Here is a 16,754-nt window from a genome sequence, read left to right on the forward strand (position 1 = left end):
CGTTAGCAATCTAATGGAAAACAAAACATTTCTCTGAAGAAAATTTTACTTCTATCTTTCCTCAGATACAAATTTTTACATGTACAATTAAAATCCCTTGATTTTCTTACCTCCTTCAGTTTTTCACAAGTGAGGGTCAACATCAGTAATGCTCAAATTCTTTTCCATTCTTCATTCTCATGTCTTGTGGAACCTTTTTTTTCATAAATCCAATTGGATCAATTGATTTTAACACCAAGAAAAGTATATTTTTTTTCTGTTGCATGGGATTGGTTAGCATAAATTGATTGTAAAACATGTTAATCATCATCTTTCTGGTCTGCACCTCCACCTGCACCCAGAGCAGATGGTCAGTCTTTTCCCTCACAACTACACATCAGTCTGCCTATATCCCATAATGTATAACATAACTGGGGACACAAGAGGGATGCAATAACTAGGACACAGGAGGGATACTCAAACCAGAGAAAGGACTACCTGTTTCCAAGGAGGCCTTCTCTAATGCAGGTCACAAAGCTCTACTTCCCACTAAGGAGGCCTGCTCTAATCCAAGAAACCCTGGCCTGTTAACACTAAAGATAACTATATGGGGGAAAGGCAAGCCTAAGAACATAAACAACAGAAGCCAATGCAATTTGACACTATCAGAACCAAATTCTACAGCAACAAGTCCTAGTTACCTTAACACACACCAAGAGCAAGATTATGGATAAAGGCCTAAAGTCTTGTCTCATAAAGTTGACAGAGGTCTTTAAGGAAGATATAAATAACACCCTTAAAGTTAGACAGGAAAACACAGGCAAAAAGAAAACCAAAAACAAGTAGAAGTCTTAAAGAGCAAACAAATATACCCATTAAGTAAATACAGGAAAAGGTAACCAGTTCCACAACACCCAGAAGACGATCCACTCCCAGCCACTTTAACAAGACCAGGATCATAGGATCAGAGGAGATCCTATTAGATCAGATCAGATGAGGACACAGTATCTTTCCCAACACCAGGAGTTACTGTGACCAGTGGGATCTAGGCACTCAGGAACACTGTCAGAGCATTGAAATGTGTTCCCCTGGGTCTGTTTGGACTGGTGCCTTGAGTAGATATTGGGCACAGACTCCTCAACCAGTCCCACAACACCCCAAGGAAGTTCCACTCCCAAGTGATTTCACATACCCAGGAACACAGGATTCCAGGATCTTGGGATTTTGGTAACACAAGTATCTAAGGATCTTAGAGGTAGTTTGAGTCGTAGGAGCTCAGACACACCCAGTATTTCAGAATCACAGGATCCAAAATCACAGGATCACAGAGACATATTGACTCTGAGAAGTTCTGGCACAACCAGGATCACAGGAAGAATAGGCTCCAGTCAGATATAGCAAGGCAGATAGCAGTAGATATAACAAGATGTCAAGAGGCAAGGGTAAGAACATAAGTAACAGAAATAAAGGTAACATGGCATCACCAGAATGCAATTTTCCACCATAGCAAGTCCTGAATATACCATCACACTGGAAAAGCAAGATTTAGATCTAAAATAACTTCTCATGATGAAAAAAAAAAAACTTCTCATGATGATGATGGAGAACTTTAAGAAGGACATAAATAACTCCCTTAAAGAAATGCAAGAGAACACTGTAAACAGTTGGAAGACCTTAAAGAGGAAAGACAAAATTCCCACAAAGAATTACAGGAAAACTCATTCAAATGGGTGAAGGAAATGAACAAAACCATCCAGGATCTAAAACTGGAACTAGAAACAACAAAGAAATCACAAATTGAGTTAACACTGGAGCTAGAAAACATAGGTAAGATATCAGGAGTCATAGATGCAATCATTACCAACAGAATAAAATAGACAGAAGAGAGAATCTCAGGTGCAGAAAATACCATAAAAACATTGACACAACAGTCATGGAAAACACAAAAAGCAAGAAGCTCCTCATCCAAAAATATCCATAAAATCCAGGACAAAATGAAAAGCTCAAGCCTAAGGATAATAGATATAGAAGAGAGTGAAGATTCCCAAATTAAAGGGCCAGTAACAATCTTCAACAAAATTATAGGAGAAAATTTTCCTAACATAAAGAAAGAAATGCCCATGATCATACAAGAAGCTTACAGAGGTACAAATAGAATGAACTAGAAAAGAAATTCCTCCAGACATATAATAATCAAAATATCAAAAGCAGTAACAAAGAAAAAATATTAAAAGTAGTATGGGCAAAGTCTCAAGTAAAATAAAAAGAGAGGCCTATCAGGATTAGATCCAGCAAAACCCTTAGTACCATAGATGGAGAAACTAAATTTATACAGTATCTTTCCACAAAACCAGCCCTAAAGAGGCTAGATCATGGAAAACACCAACACAAGGGGGGAAACTACACGCTAGGAAAAGCAAGAAAGTCAACATTCAACAAACCCAAGCAAACATAATTCTACCTATAACAACAAATATAATAGCAAGTAACAATCACTTTTCCTCAATATATCTTTTTTTTATTTTTTTTATTATTCGATATAATTTATTTACATTTCAAATGATTTCCCCTCTTCTAGACCCCCAATCCCCGAAAGTCCCGCAAGCCCCCTTCTCTTCCCCTGTCCTCCCACCCACCCCTTCCCACTTCCCCGTTCTGGTTTTGCTGAATAATGTTTCTCTGAGTCTTTCCAGAACCAGGGGCCACTCCTCCTTTCTTCTTGTACCTCATTTGATGTGTGGATTATGTTTTGGGTATTCCAGTTTTCTAGGTTAATATCCACTTATTAGTGAGTGCATACCATGATTCACCTTTTGAGTCTGGGTTACCTCACTTAGTATGATATTCTCTAGCTCCATCCATTTGCCTAAGAATTTCATGAATTCATTGTTTCTAATGGCTGAATAGTACTCCATTGTGTAGATATACCACATTTTTTGCATCCACTCTTCTGTTGAGGGATACCTGGGTTCTTTCCAGCATCTGGCAATTACAAATAGGGCTGCTATGAACATAGTAGAACATGTATCCTTATTACATGGTGGGGAGTCTTCTGGGTATATGCCCAGGAGTGGTATAGCAGGATCTTCTGGAAGCAAGGTGCCCAGTTTTCGGAGGAACCGCCAGACTGATTTCCAGAGTGGTTGTACCAATTTGCAACCCCACCAGCAGTGGAGGAGTGTTCCTCTTTCTCCACACCCTCTCCAACACCTGCTGTCTCCTGAATTTTTAATCTTAGCCATTCTGACTAGTGTAAGATGAAATCTTAGGGTTGTTTTGATTTGCATTTCCCTAATGACTAATGAAGTTGAGCATTTTTTAAGATGCTTCTCCGCCATCCGAAGTTCTTCAGGTGAGAATTCTTTGTTTAACTCTGTACTCCATTTTTTAATAGGGTTGTTTGGTTTTCTGGAGTCTAACTTCTTGAGTTCTTTATATATATATTGGATATTAGCCCTCTATCTGATGTAGGATTGGTGAAGATCTTTTCCCAATTTGTTGGTTGCCGATTTGTCCTCTTGATGGTGTCCTTTGCCTTACAGAAACTTTGTAATTTTATGAGGTCCCATTTGTCAATTCTTGCTCTTAGAGCATACACTATTGGTGTTCTGTTCAGAAACTTTCTCCCTGTACCGATGTCCTCAAGGGTCTTCCCCAGTTTTTTTGTATTAGCTTCAGAGTGTCTGGCTTTATGTGGAGGTCCTTGATCCATTTGGATTTGAGCTTAGTACAAGGAGACAAGGATGGATCAATTCGCATTCTTCTGCATGCTGACCTCCAGTTGAACCAGCACCATTTGTTGAAAAGGCTATCTTTTTTCCATTGGATGTTTTCAGCCTCTTTGTCGAGGATCAAGTGGCCATAGGTGTGTGGGTTCATTTCTGGATCTTCAATCCTGTTCCATTGATCCTCCTGCCTGTCACTGTACCAATACCATGCAGTTTTTAACACTATTGCTCTGTAGTATTGCTTGAGGTCAGGGATACTGATTCCCCCAGATTTCCTTTTGTTGCTGAGAATAGTTTTAGCTATCCTGGGTTTTTTGTTGTTCCAGATGAATTTGATAATTGCTCTTTCTAACTCTGTGAAGAATTCAGTTGGGATTTTGATGGGTATTGCATTGAATCTGTATAGTGCTTTAGGCAAAATGGCCATTTTAACTATATTGATTCTACCGATCCATGAGCATGGGAGGTTTTCCCATTTTTTGAGGTCTTCTTCCATTTCCTTCTTCAGAGTCTTGAAGTTCTTGTCATACAGATCTTTCACATGTTTGGTAAGAGTCACCCCAAGATACTTTATACTGTTTGTGGCTATTGTGAAGGGGGTCATTTCCCTAATTTCTTTCTTAGCCTGCTTATCCTTTGAGTATAGGAAGGCCACTGATTTGCTTGAGTTGACTTTATAACCTGCCACTTTGCTGAAGTTGTTTATCAGCTGTAGGAGCTCTCTAGTGGAGTTCTTTGAGTCACTTAGGTAGACGATCATGTCGTCTGCAAATAATGATAGTTTGACTTCTTCCTTTCCAATTTGTATCCCTTTGACCTCCTTATGTTGTCGAATTGCCCGAGCTAGTACCTCAAGTACAACATTGAAAAGATAAGGAGAAAGGGGGCAGCCTTGTCTGGTCCCTGATTTCAGTGGGATTGCTTCAAGTTTCTCTTCATTTAGTTTGATGCTGGCTACCGGTTTGCTGTATATTGCTTTTACTATGTTTAGGTATGGGCCTTGAATTCCTGTTCTCTCCAAGACTTTAAGCATGAAGGGATGCTGAATTTTGTCAAATGCTTTTTCAGCATCCAATGAAATGACCATGTGGTTTTGTTCTTTGAGTTTGTTTATGTAGTGGATTGTATTGATGGATTTCCGTATATTGAACCAACCCTGCATTCCCGGGATAAAGCCTACTTGATCATGGTGGATGATCGTTTTGATGTGTTCTTGGATTCGGTTGGCAAGAATTTTATTGAGTATTTTTGCATTGATGTTCATAAGGGAAATTGGTCTGAAGTTCTCTTTCTTTGTTGGATCTTTGTGTGGCTTTGGTATCAGCGTAATTGTGGCTTCGTAGAAGGAATTGGGTAGTGTTTCTTCTGTTTCTATTTTGTGGAATAGTTTGAAGAGTATTGGTGTTAACTCTTCTTTGAAGGTCTGGTAGAATTCTGCACTGAAGCCATCTGGTCCTGTGCTTTTTTTGGTTGGAAGACTTTCTATGACTCCTTCTATTTCTTTAGGCATTATGGGACTGTTTAGATGGTCTAGTTGGTCCTTATTTAATTTTGGTATTTGGTATCTGTCAAGGAAATTGTCCATTTCCTCCAGATTCTCCAGTTGTTTTGAGTATAGGCTCTTGTAGTAGGATCTGATGATTTTTTGGATTTCCTCAGTTTCCGTTGTTATATCTCCCTTTTCATTTCTATGTTTGTTAATTTGGATACTTTCTCTGTGCCCTTTGGTCATTCTGGCTAAGGGTTTATCTATCTTGTTGATTTTCTCAAAGAACCAGCTCCTGGTATTGTTGATTTTTTGTATGGTTCTCTTTGTTTCTACTTGATTGATTTCGGCCCTGAGTTTGATGATTTCCTGCCTTCTACTCCTCCTGGGCGAAATAGCTTCTTTTTGTCCCAGGGCTTTCAGGTGTGTCATTAAGCTGGTAATGTATGCTCTCTCCATTTTCTTTTTGGAGGCACTCAGGGCTATGAGTTTTCCACTTAGCACTGCTTTCATTGTGTCCCATAGATTTGGGTATGTTGTGTTTTCATTTTCATTGTGTTCTAAAAAGTCTTTAATTTCTTTCTTTATTTCTTCCTTGACCAAGGTATCATTGAGTAGAGTATTGTTCAGTTTCCACGTGTATGTGGGCTTTCTGTTGTTTCTGTTGCTATTGAAGACCACTTTTACTCCATAGTGATCAGATAGGAGGCATGGGATTAGTTCGATCTTCTTATATTTGTTGAGGTCTGTCTTGTGACCAATTATATGGTCGATTTTGGAGAAGGTACCATGAGGTGCTGAGAAAAAGGTATATTCTTTTGTTTTAGGATAGAATGTTCTATATATATCTGTTAAATCTAATTGGTCCAAAGCTTCAATTAGTTTCATTGTGTCCCTGTTTAGTTTCTGTTTTCCTGATCGGTCCATTGAGGAAAGTGCAGTGTTGAAGTCACCCACAGTTATTGTGTTAGGTGCAATGTGTGCTTTTAGTTTTAATAAAGTTTCTTTTACGAAAGAGGGTGCCCTTGCATTTGGTGCATAGATGTTCAGGATTGACAGTTCTTCTTTTTGTATTTTTCCTTTGACCAGCAAGAAGTGTCCCTCAGGGTCTCTTTTGATGACTTTGGGTTGAAAGTCAATTTTATCTGATATTAAAATGGCTACTCCAGCTTGTTTCCTGAGACCATTTGCTTGTAAAATTGTCTTCCAGCCTTTTACTCTAAGGTAGTGTTTGTCTTTGACCCTGAGGTGTGTTTCCTGTAAGCAGCAAAATGTAGGGTCCTGTTTACGTATCCATTCAGTTAGTCTGTGTCTTTTTATTGGGGCATTAAGTCCATTGATGTTAAGAGATATTAAGGAATAGTGATTGTTACTTCCTATCATTTTTGACGTTATTTTTTAAATTTGAATGCTTAACTTCTTTTGGGTTTGATGAAAGGTTACTATCTTGCTTTTTCCAGGGTGAAGTTTCCCTCCTTGTATTGGTGTTGTCCTCCTATTATCCTTTTTAGGGCCGGGTTTGTGGATAGATATTGGGTAAACTTGGTTTTGTCATGAAATATCTTAGTTTCTCCATCTATGGTGATTGAGAGTTTTGCTGGATATAGTAGTTTTGGTTGGCATTTGTGTTCTCTTAGAGTCTCCATGAGATCTGCCCAGGACCTTCTAGCCTTCATAGTCTCAGGTGAAAAGTCTGCTGTGATTCTGATAGGTCTTCCTTTATATGTTACTTGGCCTTTTTCTCTTACTGCCTTTAGTATTCTTTCTTTGTTTAGAACATTTGGTGTTTTGATTATTATGTGACGGGAAGTATTTCTGTTCTGGTCCAGTCTGTTTGGAGTTCTGTAGGCTTCTTGTATATTCATGGGCATCTCTCTCTTTAGGTTAGGGAAGTTTTCTTCCATAATTTTATTGAAGATATTTGCTGGCCCTTTAAGTTGTAAATCTTCACTCTCCTCTATGCCTATAATCCTTAGGTTTGGTCTTCTCATTGTGTCCTGGATTTCCTGGATATTTTGGGTTACAAGCTTTTTGCATTTTGCATTTTCTTTAACTGTTGAGTCCATGGTTTCTATGGAATCTTCAGCATCTGAGATTCTTTCTTCTATCTCTTGTATTCTGTTGTTGATATTTGTATCTCTGTCCCCTGATTTCTTCCCAAGGCTTTCTATCTCCAAAGTTGTCTCCCTTTGAGTTTTCTTAGTTGTTTCTACTTCTGATTTTAGATCCTGGATGGTTTTGCTTAGCTCCTTCACTTGCATGTTTGTGTTTTCCTGTAATTCTTTAAGAGATTTTTGTGTTTCCTCTTTCATGAGCTCAGCCTGTTGACCAAAGTTCTCCTGTATTTCTTTAAGAGATTTTTGTGTTTCGTCTTTCATGACCTCAGCCTGTTGAGCAAAGTTCTCCTGTATTTCTTTAAGTGTTTTTTGCATTTCCTCCTTGTTGGCTTTTGTATTCTCCTGGATTTCTTTCAATGATTTTTGTGTTTCCCTTGCAAGGGCTTCTAACTTTTGATCCATTTTCTCCTGAATTTCTTTATGTATGACCTTCATGTGTTCCTGTACCAGCATCATGACCAGTGATTTTAAATCCAAATCTTGTTTTACTGGTGTGATGGGGTATCCAGGACATGTTGGTAGAGGAGAATTGGGTTCAGATGTTGCCATATTGCCTTGATTTCTGTTAGTGACGTTCCTGCGTTTGCCTTTTGCCATCTAGATCTCACTGGTGTTAGTTTATCTTGTCAGTGCTGGACTCACCAGTGCAAGCTGCCCCTTCCCAGTTGGCCTCTGGTGCACAGCTTACCTCCTGCACTGCTTGTAGACAGTGTGCTGCTGCCCAGGCTGTTCCGATCCCAAAGCAGGCACCCGAAGGCTCCCGCTGGGGCCCGCTGGATTCACTGGAGCACACTGACTTCTCCCAGCTGGCCGCCCGGAAGCCCAGCTAGCCACTTGCAGGACTTGGAGATGTAATGCTGCCGCCCAGACTGATCTGGATCCAGAAGCAGAGAGAGTAGAGCTAGGGGCTTCTGCCTGAGGCCTTGCCCCAGATTGTGTCTGTGGAGCAGATGGAGCCCGTGTGCACTCCCAGGGAGTGCCGATGGTGTGTGCTACTGTGACCTCCCCTGTGTTCCGCTCACTCCGCTGGGCAGCCGATCTGCCAACCGGGCTGTCGCACACAAGGTTAGCCTGGCCGCCCAGTCCCTGAGTCCAGGCAAAAGCCTGGGAGGCCAAGGTCCGAGCAAAGTTCCCCTAGGGCTATGACTGTTAATTGGGTTTGCCAGGTGACTAGGATGGCGGGCGTGCGCGCCCGCGCTCCCTGAAAGCGCCGGGAGAGTCTGCTTTGTTAACAATCACCTGGGCGGGTTGACTCACAGATGGCCCACCAAGCCGCCCAGTTCTTGGGGTCAGTCCTGTGCCTTTTGGGGCCTGGACCCCCGCTTTGTTAGCCTTAGGCTATGCCTGTTACAGGTCTGCCCGCCTGAGCTCTCTGTCGTCCTGCAGGCAAAATGGCGGCGGCGCGCTCGCAGGCCTGGGCAAAAAACCTCCTGGTTGGGTTGGCACCCCGATGGCCCCCCGACCCGCCCAGGGCCTGGGTGCAGGCCAACGCCCGTCGGGCTCAGACCACTGCGGTGTTGGCCTCGGATTATGTTTGTGTACCTCAGTCTGTCCGATTCCTGGAGTACGGAACCAAGATGGATGCTCCTCTCCTTACTGGTGGGAGGCCGAGTTCTGAAGTGGCCTCCGTGCAGGAAAGGCGCCGCACAACTGCAGCTGCTTGCTGCCCGGCTGGTCAGCGAAGGTCAGTGGTCGTGGGCGCAGGGCCTAACTGGTCCCTGTGACGCCTTGGTTCCACTGCTGATGGCCCTTCAGCTGGAGCAGCCACTGCTGCCGCTGCCGCTGCCGCCGCCGCCCTCAATATATCTTTTGTTTCTATGTTTGTTAGCCTCCATTTTATTCTTTCATTTAAAAAATTGTTCAATTTGCTTTTTAATCACTAATTTAGTAAGTTGTCTTTTCTTCTATCTGCAGAGCTTTAGACAATTACAGTTTTTTAAACAACACATCCATTCAAATATCCAATTTTATCACAATTATAAGTACATATCTTTCCTTTGAGTTATAATGGCTCATTTCACACACACACACACACACACACACACACTTTTTAAAGGAATAGAATCTGGAGAACAGACTCATTGGATTGGCTTATATGACAGGATTGGGTCATCCAACAATGGCCATGTATGTGCTGGAGAGGCTTGGAACCCAATAGCGGTTCTGTCCCCAAGGCTGGAAGGATTTCATAAGAGCCTCTTGTCTTCAGTCCACAGTGGAAACTGAAGAGTGTGGCTTCCAATGTTAGCAAAGGAATGTGACAGCAACACAGTGGATGTACTCATCAGAAAACTGAGGATTCTTTGGGCTTTTTTCGTTTTTTTTCTCTATTCTTTGCTTACATTCTAAATGATTTCATCTTTCCAGGTTAACCCCTCCCCATAAGTCCCATGAGCACTTGTCACTCCACCTGTTCCCCAATCAACCCCCTCCCACTTCTTTGTCCTAGTAATCCCCTACATTGCTGCATCAAGCCTTTCCAGGACTAGAGCCCTCTCCTTCCTTCTTGGGAATGATTTGATATGTGAACTGTGTCTTGGGTGTTCAGAGCTTCTGGGAAAATATCCACTTATCAGTGACTGCATTCCATGTGTGTTCTTTTGTGAATGGGTTACCTCACTTAGGATTATATTTTCCAGTTCCAGCCATTTGCCTAAGAATTTCATGAATTCAGTGTTTTTAACTGCTGTGTAGTATTACATTGTGTAAATATACCACATTTTCTGTATCCGTTCCCCCATTGAGGGACACCTGGGTTCTTTCCAGCTTCTGGCTATTATAAAAAAGGCTGCTAAGAACATAGTGGAGCATGTGTTCTTATTGCATGCTGGGGAATACTCTGAGTATATGCACAGGAGTGGTATAGCAGGGTCCTCAGGAAGTATCATGCCCAGTTCTCTGAGGAACCGCCAGACTGATTTTCAGAGTGGGTGTACCAGCTTGAAATCCCAACAGCAGTGGAGGAGTTTCCTCTTTCTCCACATCTTCACCAACACCTGCTGTCTCCTGGGTTTTTAATCTTAGCCATTCTGACTGGTGTGAGGTGAAATCTCAGGGTTGTTTTGATTCGAATTTCCCTAATGACTAATGATGTTGAACATTTCTTAAGGTGCTTCTCAGCCATCTGAAGTTCTTCAGATGAAAACACTTTGTTTAGTTATGTACCCCCGTTTCTAATAGGGTTATTTGGCTCTCTGGAGTCTAACTTCTTATGTTCTTTGAATATATTGATTGGAAAATAGCCTTCTTTCCGATGTAGAGTTGGTAAAGATCGATTCCCAATTTGTTGGTTGCTGTCTTGTCCTTTTGCTTTACTGAAACTTTGTAATTTTATGAGGTCCCATTTGTCAATTCTTGGTCTTAGAGCATAAGCTATTGGTGTTCTATTCAGGAAAATTTCCCCTGTGCACTTGTGCTCAATGCTTTTCCCCATTTCTTTTCTATTAGTTTCAGTGTGCCTGGTTTTATGTGGAGTTCCTTGATCCATTTGTAGTTGAGCTTAGTATAAGGAGATAAGAATGGTTTGATTTGCATTCTTCTCCATGCTCACCCCCAGTTGAACCAGCACCATTTGTTGAAAATCGTATCTTTTTTCCACTGGAGGGTTTTAGCTCCTTTGTCAAAGATCAAGTGACCACCATGAATGACTTCATGGATAAACCATCTTAATACATACTTGATTTCTTAAATGAATGTATCCTGTTCCCTGTGGTTTGAGAATGATGACAATCACTCAAGTCAAATAACTTTGACCATAGCAGGAAATCTGTATGGAAATAATAATGCCTACAATTCATTCCCTGTCGTGGCAGAACTGTCAACTCATAGTTTAGCTACTAGAGAGGTACAATCCTCTGGTGATGTGAGAGACATTGAAGTACAGCCTCATTACAATGAACCCCAATGTCTAAAAATTGTTCTTATTTTGGGTTTGAGCCACAGTAAGGGCCAAGATTTTAAGCTATCCTAAAAGCAATAAAACAAACAAAAAGACTTTTTGTTTATTTATTATGTCCATCATTTTTATGAGTGGTATAAAATATATTTTGTGTTGAATATAATAAAAAATAAAAATAAAACAACAACAACAACAACAAAATATACAAAGAAAGAAAAACATGAAAGCACAATACAACAGGTGAAGGAATTGAACAAAACAATCCAACTCCTAAAAAGGAAATAGCAAAGTAAAAGAAATCACAAATGGATGCTACTCTAGAGAATGAAAACCTAGGAAATAGAACAGAAACTATAGATGCAATCATCACAACCAGAATACAGGAGAAGAAAGAGAGAATCTCAGGTATAGAAGATACCATAAAAGATGTTGGTACATTAGTTAAAGAATATGCAAAATGTCAAGAGTTCATAACCCAAAATATTGAGTAACTTGGGGACACAATGAAAAGACAAATCCTAACAATAGGAATAGAGGTGCTTAAGGATTTCCAGTCCAAAAAGTCAGTAAATGTCTTCAACAAAATTGTAGAAGAAAACTTCCCTAAACTAAATAAAGAGCTAGCTATTGTCTTAGTTAGGGTTTTATTGCTGTGCAGAGACACTGAAACAATTTTTAGGGCCAGCATTTAACTGGGGCTGGCTTTCTGGTTCACAGATTCAGTCCAGTATCATCAAGGCATCAACATGCACCATCCAGTCAAGCATAGTACAGGAGGAACTCAGAGGTCTACGTCTTCATCTGACGAACTCTACAAGAAGAGTGATTTCCAACCAGCTAGGACCAGGATATTAAAGCTTTTGCTCACAGTGACACACCTAATCCATCAAGGACACACCTCTTAATAATGTTACTCCCTGGCCCAAGCATATACCAACAAACAGAGCTATAGACTTACAAAAAGCCTTCAGAACACAAAATAGATTGTATAACAAAATAATATCCTCCCACCACATAATAATCAAAACATAAATACATGCAACAAAAATGAATATTAAAAGCTATAATAGGTAAAATCTAAGTAACATATAAAAGATTTATTAGAATTACATTCACAACAGAGATTCTAAAAGCCAGATGATACTGGAGAGATGTCAAAAGACCCTAAGAGACCACAGATAACAACCAAGACTACTAGATGCAGCAACACTCTTAATAAACATAGATGGGGAAACCAGTATATTCCATGACAAAACCAAATGTAAACAGTATCTCTATTAATCCAGCCATACACAGGATACTAGAATGAAAACTGCCACACAAAGGCGGTAACTACACCCAAGGAAACACAAGAAATTAATCATCTCACAACAAATCCAACAGAAGATAATCACACACACACAAACACACATGCACACATGCATACACACATACATACACACACACACACACACACACACACACAAATACTACCTTCAACAACAAAATTAACAGGAATTAACAATCATTTGTCAATAATATCTCTCAACATCAATTGACTCAGCTCCCTAATAAAAAGACAGAGGCCATCAGACCAGATATTAAAAAGAATCCATCATTCTGCTGCATACAAGAATCACACCTTGTAAACACAGACACTACCTGAGAGTAAAGGGCTAGAAAACAGTTTTTGAAGAAACAAGTCATAGTAACCATTCTAATATAAAAAAAGTGAATTTTTTTTTAAATTTGATACACTTTTATTTACATTTCAAATGATTTCCCCTTTTCTACCCCCCCACTCCCCAAAAGTTCCATAAGCCCACTTCTATCCCCCTGTTATCCTACCCACTCCTTCCCAATTCCCTGTTCTGGTTTTGCCCTAAACTGCTTCACTGAGTCTTTCCAGATCAAGGGGCCACTCCTCCGTTCTTCTTGTACCTCATTTGATGTGTGGATTATGTTTTGGGTATTTTTTTAACCAATGGAAATTAAAAGCGATGGGAAAGGACAGTTTATACTCATCAAAGGAAAAAATACAACAAGATAATGTCTCAGTTCTCAACATCTATGCCCCAAATGCAAGGGCACCCACATTTAGATAAGAAACTTTACCAAACCTCAAAACACACATTGAACCTCACACAATAATAGTGAGAGATTTCAAAACCCCATTCTCAACAATGAAACAGAAACAAAACAGTCAGTAAAATTAAGAAAAGTTATTAATTGAATGGATTTAACAAATCTACAATCAATCACAGCTATAAACATACAAGAAGTCTATAGACAACAAATAGATTTAACCACAAAATGAAATCTTCCCACCATAGAACATTCAAAACATAAATGCACAAAACAAAGAATGAATTTTAAAAGCTGTAAGGGGTAAAGGCCAAGTAACATATAAAGGCAGACCTGTCAGAATTACATTCACAACTGAGACTCCAAAAGCCAGACAATAATGGACAGATGTAACAAGACCCTAAAACACCAAAAATAACAGCCCAGACTATTATACTCAGCAACAGTCTAAATGAACATAGATTGAGTAACCAATATGTTCCATAACAAAGCCAAATTTAAACAATATCTTTCTCCTAATCCAGCCATACACCAGATGATATAAGGAAAACTACAAGCCAAAGAGGGCAACTATACTCAAGGAAACACAAAAAATTAATCATCTCACAACAAACCCAACACAATAGAATCACACACACACACACACACACACACACACACACACACACTAATTACCAGAGTTACAGGAATTAACAATCATTGGTCAATAATATCTCTCAACATCAATTGACTCAATTCCCCAATAAAGAGACAGAGGCCATCAGACCAGATATGTAAAAAGAATCTATCTATCCTGGGTTTTTTGTTGTTCCAGATGAATTTGATAATTGCTCTTTCTAGCTCTGTGAAGAATTGAGTTGGGATTTTGATGGGTATTGCATTGAATCTGTATAGTGCTTTAGGCAAAATGGCCATTTTAACTATATTGATTCTGCCGATCCATGAGCATGGGAGGTTTTCCCATTTTTTGAGGTCTTCTTCCATTTCCTTCTTCAGAGTCTTGAAGTTCTTGTCATACAGATCTTTCACATGTTTGGTAAGAGTCACCCCAAGATACTTTATACTGTTTGTGGCTATTGTGAAGGGGGTCATTTCCCTAATTTCTTTCTCAGCCTGCTTATCCTTTGAGTATAGGAAGGCCACTGATTTGCTTGAGTTGACTTTATAACCTGCCACTTTGCTGAAGTTGTTTATCAGCTGTAGGAGCTCTCTAGTGGAGTTCTTTGGGTCACTTAGGTAGACGATCATGTCGTCTGCAAATAATGATAGTTTGACTTCTTCCTTTCCAATTTGTATCCCTTTGACCTCCTTATGTTGTCGAATTGCCCGAGCTAGTACCTCAAGTACAATATTGAAAAGATAAGGAGAAAGGGGGCAGCCTTGTCTGGTCCCTGATTTCAGTGGGATTGCTTCAAGTTTCTCTCCATTTAGTTTGATGCTGGCTACCGGTTTGCTGTATATTGCTTTTACTATGTTTAGGTATGGGCCTTGAATTCCTGTTCTCTCCAAGACTTTAAGCATGAAGGGATGCTGAATTTTGTCAAATGCTTTTTCAGCATCCAATGAAATGACCATGTGGTTTTGTTCTTTGAGTTTGTTTATGTAGTGGATTGTATTGATGGATTTCCGTATATTGAACCAACCCTGCATTCCTGGGATAAAGCCTACTTGATCATGGTGGATGATCGTTTTGATGTGTTCTTGGATTCGGTTGGCAAGAATTTTATTGAGTATTTTTGCATCGATGTTCATAAGGGAAATTGGTCTGAAGTTCTCTTTCTTTGTTGGATCTTTGTGTGGCTTTGGTATCAGCGTAATTGTGGCTTCGTAGAAGGAATTGGGTAGTGTTCCTTCTGTTTCTATTTTGTGGAATAGTTTGAAGAGTATTGGTGTTAACTCTTCTTTGAAGGTCTGGTAGAATTCTGCACTGAAGCCATCTGGTCCTGTGCTTTTTTTGGTTGGAAGACTGGTTCCTCCGAAAACTGGGCACCTTACTTCCAGAAGATCCTGCTATACCACTCCTGGGCATATACCCAGAAGACTCCCCACCATGTAATAAGGATACATGTTCTACTATGTTCATAGCAGCCCTATTTGTAATTGCCAGATGCTGGAAAGAACCCAGGTATCCCTCAACAGAAGAGTGGATGCAAAAAATGTAGTATATCTACACAATGGAGTACTATTCAGCCATTAGAAACAATGAATTCATGAAATTCTTAGGCAAATGGATGGAGCTAGAGAATATCATACTAAGTGATGTAACCCAGACTCAAAAGGTGAATCATGGTATGCACTCACTAATAAGTGGATATTAACCTAGAAAACTGGAATACCCAAAACATAATCCACACATCAAATGAGGTACAAGAAGAAAGGAGGAGTGGCCCTTGGTTCTGGAAAGACTCAGTGAAACAGTATTCAGCAAAACCAGAACGGGGAAGTGGGAAGGGGTGGGTGGGAGGACAGGGGAAGAGAAGGGGGCTTGCGGGACTTTCGGGGAGTGGGGAGGCTAGAAAAGGGAAAATCATTTGAAATGTAAATAAATTATATCGAATAATAAAAAAAAAAAAGAATCTATCATTATGCTACATACAAGAAACACACCTTGACAACAAAAACAAGCACTACCTGAGAGAAAAGGGCTAGAAATCACTTTTCCAATAAATAACCCATAGTAGCCATTCTAATATCAAAAAATGAATAAATTAATTTTCAACCAAGAAAAACAGAATATACCTTCTTCTCAGAACCTCATGTAATCTTATCAAAATTTACCATATAATCAAACATAAAACAAGCCTCAACGGATACAAGAAGATTCAGTTATCACCACTGACTGAGGCTAGACTTCAAAAAAACCAAAAACAACAGAAGGCCTACAGACTCTTGAACTAAAGAACTCTTTAAATAACTTGTTCAGGGAAGAAATAAAGTCTATCTAGGATTTAATGAAAAGGAAGGCACACCATACCCAAATTCGTGGGAAACAATAAAATCAATGTTAAGAGGAAAATTATAGGACTATGTGCCTTCATAAAGAATTGGAGAGATCCTATACTAATAAGTTAAAAGCACAACTGAAATCTCTAAAAGAAAAAGAAGCAAACACACCCAAGAGAAATGGTTAGCAGGAAATAGCCAAAATCAGGGATGAAATCAAACATTTAGAAACAGAATGATACAAAGAATAAACAAAACCAAGAGCTGGTTCTTTGAGAAAATCAATAAGCTAGAATAACCCCTAACATAACTAACTAAAAGAGACAAGAGTCAATATCCAAATCAAAAAACCATAAAGGAAAAGTAACATATAAGAAAAGAAACTGAAGAAATTGAAAAAAAAAAAAACATTAGATCTTACTACAAAAGGCCATACTCACAAAAGTGGAAAATCTTCAGGAAACAATGAAAGCAGTGCTAAGAGGAAAACTCATAGCTTTGAGTGCCTCCAAAAAGAAATTCGAGAGAGCTTACACTAG

Source organism: Apodemus sylvaticus, chromosome 22 (assembly GCF_947179515.1).
Source record: "Apodemus sylvaticus chromosome 22, mApoSyl1.1, whole genome shotgun sequence".
In the NCBI taxonomy this organism is placed as follows: domain Eukaryota; kingdom Metazoa; phylum Chordata; class Mammalia; order Rodentia; family Muridae; genus Apodemus; species Apodemus sylvaticus.